Below are 10,780 nucleotides of genomic sequence, written 5' to 3' on the forward strand. Positions count from 1 at the left end.
CTTCAGGAGAAAGCGGGCTGTCAGGAGAGAGCAGGAGAGACGGAACGCGGACATGTACTCTGCTCGGGTGCATTGTCCTTCTCAGCGTGGTGATAAGCGAGATGCTAGGGCGCGCCGTGTAGGTGGAGGTCAGGGAGACGGTGGTGGTTACCGTGCTCCAGCGGGTGGTCGCTTTGCCGGTCGTGCTCCTGGTCGTTTTCAGTACTGCTATGGACCACGGGACCGAGGCTTTGGAGGAGGTTTTGAGGCTCCACGCTTTCCTCACCGTGGTGTTCGTCAGTCACGCGGTAGACGGGATGGGGGATACGCTTTGTCTGGTTTTGCTAACCCTTCTGTAGAGCAAATGGCTCGACACTAGTTTGCTTCTCACTTTGCTAACCCCAGTGTTGAGACATTTGCTCACCCCTTGTCTCACTACTGATGTGCTGATGTGCAGGTCGGAGGCTTGGAGAACAGGTGGATCATGGACTCTGGTTGTTCGCGCCACATGACCGGAAATGACAAATGGTTCTCCAGCCTCACCCCGATGCGCTCAAAGGAGTACATTGTGTTCGGGGATAATGGAAGAGGAAAGGTACTTGGACTTAGCGTTGTTCGAGTTTCTGATCGCTTTATTCTGAGAGAAGTTGCTTTGGTTTCGAATCTTGGCTTTAATTTGCTCTCTGTTTCGCAACTTCTTGATGAGGGGTTTGAGGTTCGCTTCAAGGAGGGTTGCTCGCGTGTTTTGGATTCCAGGGGAGATTTGGTTTGTCGGATTACACCTCGCGATCGGGTTTTCTTGGTTGATTTCTCTAGAACTCCTTTTGGCCCTTCTCTTGCTTGATGGCTGGTCCTTCTTCTGGTTTGTGGAAGTGGCATAGGAGACTTGGACATTTGAGCTTCGATTTGTTGTCGAGACTAAGCTCACTTGGCCTGATCCGAGGATTGCCCAAATTGAAGTTTGAAAAGGACCTTGTTTGCCATCCGTGTCGCCACGGGAAGATGATTGCCACTTCACATCCGCCTGTTAATCAGGTGATGACCTCTCACCCTGGAGAGTTGCTACACATTGACACTGTCGGTCCTTCTCGGGTGATGTCTGTTGGTGGGAAGTGGTACGTTCTTGTGATTGTGGACAACTTTTCTCGCTATTCTTGGGTCTTTTTCATGAGAACCAAGGATGAGGCTTTCGAGTTTGTTCGAGACTTGATCTTGTGGTTGAAAAACGAGTTACCCCAGGCCATGAGAGCGATCCGCAGTGACAATGGCACAGAATTCAAAAACGCTCGTTTTGACACCTTTTGCAATGATCAAGGGCTCGAACACCAGTATTCTTCTCCCTACACTCCACAGCAGAATGGAGTTGTAGAGCGGAAGAATCGGACGCTGGTTGAGATGGCGAGGATGATGCTCGATGAGCATAGGACTCCTCGCAAATACTGGGCTGAGGCAATTAACACAGCTTGTTACGTGTCCAACCGCATTTTCTTGCGTGCTTTCATGCACAGGACTTCTTATGAGTTGCGGTTTGGACGCCGGCCCCGTGTTGATCATCTCAGAGTTTTCGGTTGCCGGTGCTTTGTGCTGAAAGATGGAAATCTTGATAAGTTTGAGTCTCGCTCGTCTGACGGTATTTTTCTCGGTTATGCTTCTCACTCTAGAGCGTACCGTGTGCTGATTATTGATTCTAACATCGTCAGAGAGACTTGTGAAGTCACTTTCGACAAGACTGCACTGTGCAATTCTTCTGTCTTTGAAGTTGCAGGAGATGATGAGCTCGGCACCTCCATCTTTGAAGATGAGGAGGAACAAGCTGCAAATGGCGACGCTGAGGCTACCACGCGTGCTGTGGACCCAGCTATGTCTGCCACGAGCTCGGATGATGACGACGGCCCCGACCCGACTACGTCTACTTCACGGGGGCTGTTCGAGGAGGTGACTCAGGCTTCACCAGCTGCACCTGAGGAGGCACTAGCTTTGGTTGAGGAGGAGGCGACTTCGACACGGGAAGCACCGCGACACATTCAGCGTCGCCATCCACCTCAACAGATGTTAGGTGATCTCAACGAGCGAGTCACCAGGTCCAAGGTAACAAGTATCGCTGGCTTTGCTCATTCAGCATTTGTTGCCTCTTTTGAGCCCAAGGATATTGGACACGCTCTTTCTGATTCTAATTGGGTCAGTGCCATGCATGAGGAATTTGAGAATTTTGAAAGAAACTAAGTTTGGGTTCTGGTCGAGCCTCCACCTGCTTGTAATCCCATCGGAACGAAGTGGGTTTTAAAAAACAAGCAGGGTAAGGATGGGTTGGTTGTTCGAAACAAGGCTCGTCTTGTTGCCCAGGGGTTTTGCCAAAAAGAGGGTATTGGTTTTGATGAAACTTTTGCCCCTGTTGCTCGTTTGGAAGCTATTCGAATCTTTCTTGCATTTGGTGCTTCCAAGGGTTTTAAGGTTTTCCAAATGGATGTTAAATCTGCCTTCTTGAATGGTTTTATCGAAGAAGAGGTTTATGTGAAGCAACCCCCTGGTTTCGAAAATCCCAAGTTTCCAAACCGTGTTTATAAACTTCAGAAAGCTCTTTACGGTTTGAAACAGGCACCTAGAGCTTGGTATGATAGATTGAAAACCTTTTTGCTGACTCAGGGCTTTAAAATGGGATGTGTTGATAAAACTTTGTTCCTCATGCGATCTGGCACTGATTTTCTTTTAGTTCAGATATACGTGGATGATATTATCTTTGGTGGCTCTTCTCACGCTCTTGTCTCCAAGTTTTCTGAGCAGATGTCCAGGGAGTTCGAGATGAGCATGATGGGTGAGTTGCAGTTCTTCCTCGGGCTGCAGATCAAGCAAACTCCTCAGGGCACTTTTGTCCATCAAGCCAAGAACACTAGAGACTTGCTGCGGAAGTTCGACATGAGTGACTTGTCTCCTCAGCCGACTCCGATCAGCACATCTACGGCGCTTGATGAGGACTTGGACAGCGAGGCGGTGGACCAGAAGGAGTACAGGAGCATGATCGACTCTCTCCTATACCTGACGGCGACGCGACCGGACATCCAGTTCGGCGTCTGCCTCTGCGTGCGGTATCAGGCTTCGCCGCGCACCTCCCACAGGCAGGTGGTGAAACGCATCTTCAGGTATCTGAAATTCACCTCTGAATTTGGTCTTTGGTATTCTGCGGATTCTTCTCTGGTTTTGGTGGGTTTTTCTGATGCCGATTTCGGTGGGTGTCGGTTGGATCGCAAGTCGACATCCGGCACTTGTCAATTTCTCGGTACATCTTTGATGTCTTGGTCCTCTTGCAAGCAGACTAGCGTAGCGGTTTCTTTCACAGAAGCTGAGTATGTTGCCGCTGCTAGCTGCTGCTCCCAGATACTTTGGATGAAACAAACCTTGCAGGATTATGGCTTGAGTTTAGGTAGGGTTCCTATCTTTGTAGACAACATGTCAGCCATTAGCATTGCAAAGAACCCTGTCCTACACTCCAGAACCAAGCACATAGACATCCGATTCCATTTCCTGCGAGACAACCATGAGAGAGGACACATAGACCTGATCCATGTCCCTTCAGAGAGGCAAACCGCAGATATCTTCACCAAACCGCTAGAGCAGGACACCTTTGCACGCTTGCGAGAGGAGCTTGGGGTTTGTTACCCCTTTTGATCGCTGACTTTTGTTTGGTTAGCGTTGTAGGTCCTTGTTTTTGCTTCTCTTGGTTTTCTAGTTTTGGTAGTTGCATTGTGCGTATGCATTGTACATGTTTGCATTTTGCATTGACTCACTTGCACTAGCATTCTTGTATACATTGCTATGATCTTCTAGTGCCTGCTAGTGTGAGTTGATAAATTTGATCATGTATAGCTTGCTCCACTGTGTATATGACATCATCTGAGTTAAGCTATTTTGATTTGAAAATCTGAAAACATGATCACCCTGTTTTGGCTATTAGCATGTTAGGGTGTGTTGATGTGCTTTGCTATCTTATTCATGCTAGTGTAGCCTTTCGTTCAGCAATTCATATTTGAAATGGTCTAAATCTGATAAAATTGCTTGAACTGCTCTTGAAATGGATTGAAAAGATCCAGGTGGGATTGCTTGTCGCACTAATCGAGCTTTCGGGATGGCTCACTTTGCACTTGTGAGAATCCGGGCAAGGCTGTGCATGACTGAAACGAGTGCCTTAAGCTTCTGATTGTCTTTGGCATAGGCTTGGCCTCGTTGCTAAGTAAAGCATGACAAGCTTTCAACCCCTGGCATTAAGAATTGCTTGATATAAAATTGATTGAAAAATGAATGTTAACAACTTGTTTTTTGCTGAGTTTGGATCACCTGTATGAGTATGATTAGCACTGCTTTCCATTCCCTACTTGTTAGTGCTAGATCATGGGTGATGCTTTTATTTCTCCTAAACTAAACTTGCCTAGCTCTAGACTGATTTGATATACCCTGTTGAGCTAGATGCATGTCTTGTTTATGGATGCACACGTGCTTGTGACTAGATGTTGCTCATATCATTGTATCCCTGAATGCTTTCACTTACACCTCCTACATTGCATTCATGGCATGGCATCTGTTCAGGGGGAGTCTCAGCTTCAGGGGGAGCTTTAGGTCTATTTAGACTTGATGTGTGCATGTGTCAACAAGGGGGAGAATTTTTTGGAGAAGTGATCGAACAAGGGGGAGACTTGTTTGATTTTTGAAAAACTTATTGCGCATAGGGCTTTGAGAGTGCATCATTTTGGGAGAGTTGCACTTGTGAGAGGGAAAAGCTTTGCTTGGGGAGTTTCTGCTTTGTTTTTGGCTCCTGGTTTTCCTCGCTTTCCTTCCACTTCCAGCATGACTGCATCGAGCGTTACCTCTGTCTTTAAGGAGTCATGTTTTGGCTTTTGATCGATTGCGTCGAGCCGTTGCCCTTGTCTTAGGGAATCGATCTGTGCTTGAGTAAGTGACTGGTCTTGCCTTTCTGAGCTTTGTGTCATTTGCTTGAGTTCTTCGCTTTCTTGTTTCTTTTTATCACTTCTCTGGTTACAGGTGGTGTGTTGACAATGCACTCATCAAGGGGGAGAATGAGGAATGAGAGTACTCTATCCTGCCTGTGATGAGTGAATTGTCAACCGTGCGGTGTGATCATGCGCTTGGTTTTTGGATTGCAGGTACACGGGTGTCGAGTGTCGACGGAGAGTTGCCGTGGAGGAGCTCAGGCCAGGAGGCAGCTGTGGCGTCCACTCCTGGATCGAGGGCGCAAGCGGCGACGGAAGGCGGGTTTCTTGGTTTGCGCCACAAAACCAAGGAAGCTGACGGCGGTTGAAGACGCTAAATCGTGGAGGCACGGGCTTTGGTCTCGGGACTGACGGAGGCGACGGGCGTCGACGGCGTCTAGGGCCTCGCTGCGGGTAAGGAGGTGACGGGCGTCGGGCGGCGTCTAGGGCCGTCAGAAGGCCGAGGCGGGAACAGCGTCTAGGGCCACGGCGTGGGGGCAGGAATCTTCCCGCGCGTGGAGTTTTGGCGGTTTTCTCAAAACCGGCCACTTACCCGGGTTTCGCGGATCCTCCAAAACCGCGGAACGGATCTTCGTCCACATGATGGCATCGCGGAGAAGGCTTCGAGTCGAAGAAAGAACCTCGGCCGTCGGATGAGTCCAATGTATCTTTTCCGGTTTTGCCCCTACGGGCTTTCTAGTGTCTAGTTAAGTCTAGGGGTATTTTAGTCTTTAGTCTAGAGAGTTAGAGGGGATAAAATAGAGAGAGGAGGGCAGCCAACGAGTCTGGCTCACAAGTCCCCGTCGCCCCCTGCTGTGTTGTTTTGTTCTTCTGGTTCCCCTCCCTTCCTCTCCTAGGGTTAGAGTTTTTGGATGGAGAATTGAACTTTGAATCCATGGGAAAGGAGGCCCTTCCCTCCTCTTGACCTCGGAGCGGTCGATTTTGATTCAATTCACTGGCTCGTTTTGGATTTGTTTGGTCCCTTTCTCTATTCTTGTGCGTGCAGGTTCGGAGAGCACTGGGCAAGCAGCGCCTGGCTCACGGTGCTTGTGCGCGCGGCATCCCAGCAGCAGGCGAAGGCGCTGGTGGGGAGCAGAGCGCGCAAGCCCAGGCACACAGCAGCAAGAGCAGCGGGCCAGGCCAGAAGGCAGTACACGGACGCACAGCAGTAGCTGCAAGGCAGGGAGGCGATTTGGCCCTTGGCATGGCACATGGCAGCAGGGAGGCAAGCACTAGCTATAGCTCTTTTGTTCTCTCACTAGATTTATTTTCATGCTAGGGGTTTAATTATTTTCTTCTTAATTAAAAAAAGGGGGAAACAAAAATTAGATTAGTTGTGCCTGTGTTATCTAGATTTAATTCCAGTATCTATAGCATTTCTTTCTCTGTGTACTAACTCCTCCTTGCTAGAGTAATTGAGATGGTTTCTCTCCAATGATTTTTCTCTGATCGGTTTTTGTGTGGTTGTGCGAGTTTTGTGTGTGCTTTTCACTGCTTTGCTTTCGCATGTGAGTTCTGGCTTTTCTGTGGGAGTATTCTTAGCGCCGGTAGCCGTTCTGAGCTACGCGGTGTTGATACTCGCCATTTTGAAGTGCGTCGGGTGTTATTGGGACATAGGCCCTTCGATTTTTTTAAATCGAATTTGCGGCTCCCATTCACCCCCCCCTCTGGTCGCCTGTCCGGTCCCTCAGAAAGATCTCACCGAAGAATGGTGGAACAACAGATTGAAGGTATCAATAATGTTGATCTGAACCTTCACAACCTTGAGGATGAATTTCTATTACTCAATTGCAAGATCTCTTCTCCAATCACTTTCTTATTTTCTCTTCTTCTCCTTTGGAGGCTCTATTCTGAAATCTCGTAGCTCCCTCTCTCTCTCTCTGTTTTCATATGTTTCTTCCTCCTATGGTAAGGCAGCACACTAGATACTAAATGCATGTAAGGTTGGTACACTTCATTTATATATGAGATTGCTCACAATGAGCATTTTTTCTCATCCTTTGCCCACATCATGAGGAGAATTTTCCAACATATCACCCTCTCCAATTTATGAGGGTGTGGTACCATCATTCCCGCTACCTCGATGGACACTTGTAACTTCTTCTTAAGAAGAACTTTAGTCATCATATCCACACCATCAGATCGGTTATGGATCTTCTCAACACTTGTAACTTCTTTTTAGGAAGAACTTTGGTCATTATATCCACACCATCAGATCGGTTATGGATCATCTCAAGTTGTAGCAACTTGAAACTCATCACTTTTCTCGAATCCAATGGGTGGAGGCAACGTTGACCGGTGCAACAACGCGCAGAGCTGAGCAAATGCGGCATTAGTATTTATTCTTTTGCTTTGTGAGTTTAACACCGCCTGGTGATGAATCGGTGGTGGTGGTCACCATTCCAATCATTACTGCCAACTCAAATCCAACAGTTCTCAAAACCGGTGGTGATTTTTGTTAACCGGCGGTGATAGGGATGGATTAGCGGTGTGATAAATAATAACAATCTTACCATTTGAACCAAGCAGATTCCTCAACGAAACCTCATCTGTGTTGGCACGTGTACCATGCTACCCCAGCCGTCAGGTATAATGGCTAAGGAACCTGACATGATGAGCCCACATGTGGGCCGGATGAGGGGCAACCATATTATTTATTTTTCTCTAACCAAGTGGCATGTAGGTCCGGTGCCACACTCTAGCCCATACGTTGTTTGCTTGCACTTTATCCTCCTCCTATATCAATATATTGAACAAGAAAACTCTAGAAAGTTCTCCTTACACTGATGAAAAAGGTCATAAACTCATAATCTATTCTCGATGTAGCTCCATAGCTCCAAGGTTTTCTTGAATTAGTAGGTTCTTGAATTAGTAGGTTTTCATCTATTCACGCACTGTGAGTACATAAAATTTTGAGAGGTCTATTTTAGTAGGAGCTCATATCTATATATTGGAAGATGGATAATAGCTATATTTTTTCGAGCTATCATGCCCCTTACATCATTTTTTTATGAGAACTACGGTAGGCAAGATGCCAGCCTGAACTTTCATTAAAAGGTGTGACAAACCACATATTACATAGCAAAGAGATACAAGATAAGATGGAACACACAACTTGTACAATTTAAGGATAATACATGATACGGGTCAAGGGACGACCACCAATGATCCCCGAAAAGAGTCGCCACTAAACAACATGCTCACCGGACAAACCATGGCCAATACGCACCCCCACCACCCCTTGTAGCTACGCCACTCCAATATTGTGCTCAGATGGAGGGACCACTCAATGAAGTGGGGATTAAGGGCAATGGAAGGCACGCCAGCCGCTGTTCACCGATCGACCATCTCCTTTGAAGTTGGGACATCACCATTTGAAGAACATCTGGGCTCCATGTACTATTATCCAATAGAAGAGGTGGATAGAAGCAACACTAGGCATATGATTCGATAATCCACCAACAAGGACAAAGCCGACGGAATAGAGGCATCGGAGAAGAGCGCTTGCCGAACCATGGCAATAGCCACTAACCAACATCAAGCAGGACCAAAAAGAGTACGGACGAAGAACAGAGATGAAGGCAGGAGACTTCAGGAAGAAAGCACTCGCAACAAATGGCGAACACAACAAGAGAGATGACATGTGAGGTATCATGGGTGCTTGCAAGATGGTAAACCGAGCAGAGGTGAAAACCTCCTCGTGTACCAGGCACGATGCTTTCGGTATCGGACCGCCGATAAAACAAGAAGCCAAAGATGCAGCAAATGGGTTATGGCCTCAGGAACTCCACAAAATGCCAAGGGCTGATGAAGAACCAGTAAGCTCGCAGTCAGAGTCCACAGGACCCGCCCCTCCACATCCCGGACTGACGATGGGTTACTCACCCCGAGGATTGCCACCAACCGACACAGAGGAGAAATAGGGTCTCATATACGAAGTGGAGGAAAATCCGGCGAGCCAACAACGAACAAGCATATCACAACAAGAAGGAGTCGCCGGCAAAATAGCCTCTACGACACTAGATCCGCGCCTCCTTTCACCGAGAGCAACAGTTGGCCCCCAGCACGGGAAGGTGCCCAGATGCCATCCTCGCAAGTGGCAAATTAGGGTCCTGGGAGGCTGGAAGCGACCAAAGGACAAGATGGAAAGGTGGGCCGCCATACATTGGTGGGTGATCGGTGGCGGCAACAATGCAAGCTGCATGCCAATGCGGCTGCCGACCCCCGCCGCCCGCGCAAGCTCTACAATGGGGGTGTCACACGCAACTAGAAAAGCCGCAGCAAGCCGTGATGAAGGGCAGCAAATGGCCAATGGCATGCCGCCAGGAATGATGCAGGACCACGGTTGCGCGTCGAGAGCTGGCAATGGCACAGGCACCCGAGCATCCCCCTAACAAGCTGACAACAGAGATCGAGCAGCTTCGACCAGCAAGCCCCAAGCGGAATTGCAAGGGGAGGGCCCCCACGGGCTAGACGACATCGGATTTGCACCCATCGGTACCGGATCTATGGATAGGCTGCGGTCAGTGACCAGAGCAGGAACTGCGGCATGAAAACTAGGAGGGAGAGGGGGAAAGGGAGATCCTCAAAGGGAGGGACGAGCTGTGCTCACCGCCGCCCTCATCGTGGCCGAGAGGACTTCCTCCAGCGAGCTCCGGCGGCAGTGAAACAGAGGGGAAAGGTGAGGGAGCGCTGGGGAGTGGGAGGCGCCACCGCCCGAGTCGCCCCAAGGACGACACGGGGCTAAGTTTTGCCGACGGATCTGAATTTGCCCATTACATCATCTCCATAGTCCATCTTCGCTAATCATGGCCAGAGAACCTCTACTGATACCCCCACACACCTGACCATCATGTTGTCTACCATTGCAGCCGCATGCGTTTCTCTAGCTGCCCCCTCTGCACCCCTCCTTTCCCATTCCTCAACTTGCACCCAGCAGCTCCCGTTGCCTTCTCACGTCATCCAACTCTGGAGCGCCTTTGCTCGTTGGGGGCCGTCGGACCTCGATGAAATTGCAATTCCTATATATAGCACTGTTCATATCAGTTTTGGATCCTGCTCTCTCAATGGAACCAACCCCAGGGGGCAAGCTTAGATAGCTTCACCATACCCCTGCTTACGGCCAACCCCGTCATCCATTTACTGATGCCTCCCACCACCAATGTTGGGCAAACCGGCCACCTCGAGCTTCTCTCTAAGCTGGTGGACACCGGAGAAGCACAATCTTAACTCCTAGGCTTGTTGTTGGCACCAGGACAGAAGCGGTGCGCTAAAGCTAGCAACGCTAGGGTTAGGAGGGAGCGGGGGAGAGGAAGCCGATCCAAGGGCTGATATGGAGTGCATGCATCTCGAACATAAAAAATCATATAAGAACAACATTCACTACTATAAAAATGCTCATTTGTCCCGATTTCTAACCGCCTTTAGTCCCGGTGTGGAACTGGGATGCGAATTCAGAGTACTAAAGACGAGCATGTGTGCAAGGCAAAAAAAAACTCACCACCCAAGATCTCATGCCTCGTGTGTAGAGCTTCCTTGCCAGCCAACCTACACTACACATATGATTTTATTAAGGATGTTTTTCTTTTAAACTAACCCATGGATTATCCTTTACTTCCGGTTGATATGCTGATCCTTTAGTTTGGGTTGGTGTTGTCAATCGGGACTAACAGTCACCCTTTAGTTTTGGTTGGTGTGTTACCAACCGTGACTACGATTTAGTTCGAGTTGGTGTTATCAATCGGGACTAACACTACTACAAAAAATATAAACCGTGACCATTAAAAATACCCTCGGAGGTGGGCACTATTTTGAACCACCTC

This window comes from Panicum virgatum, chromosome 5N (assembly GCF_016808335.1).
Source record: "Panicum virgatum strain AP13 chromosome 5N, P.virgatum_v5, whole genome shotgun sequence".
NCBI classification, from domain to species: domain Eukaryota; kingdom Viridiplantae; phylum Streptophyta; class Magnoliopsida; order Poales; family Poaceae; genus Panicum; species Panicum virgatum.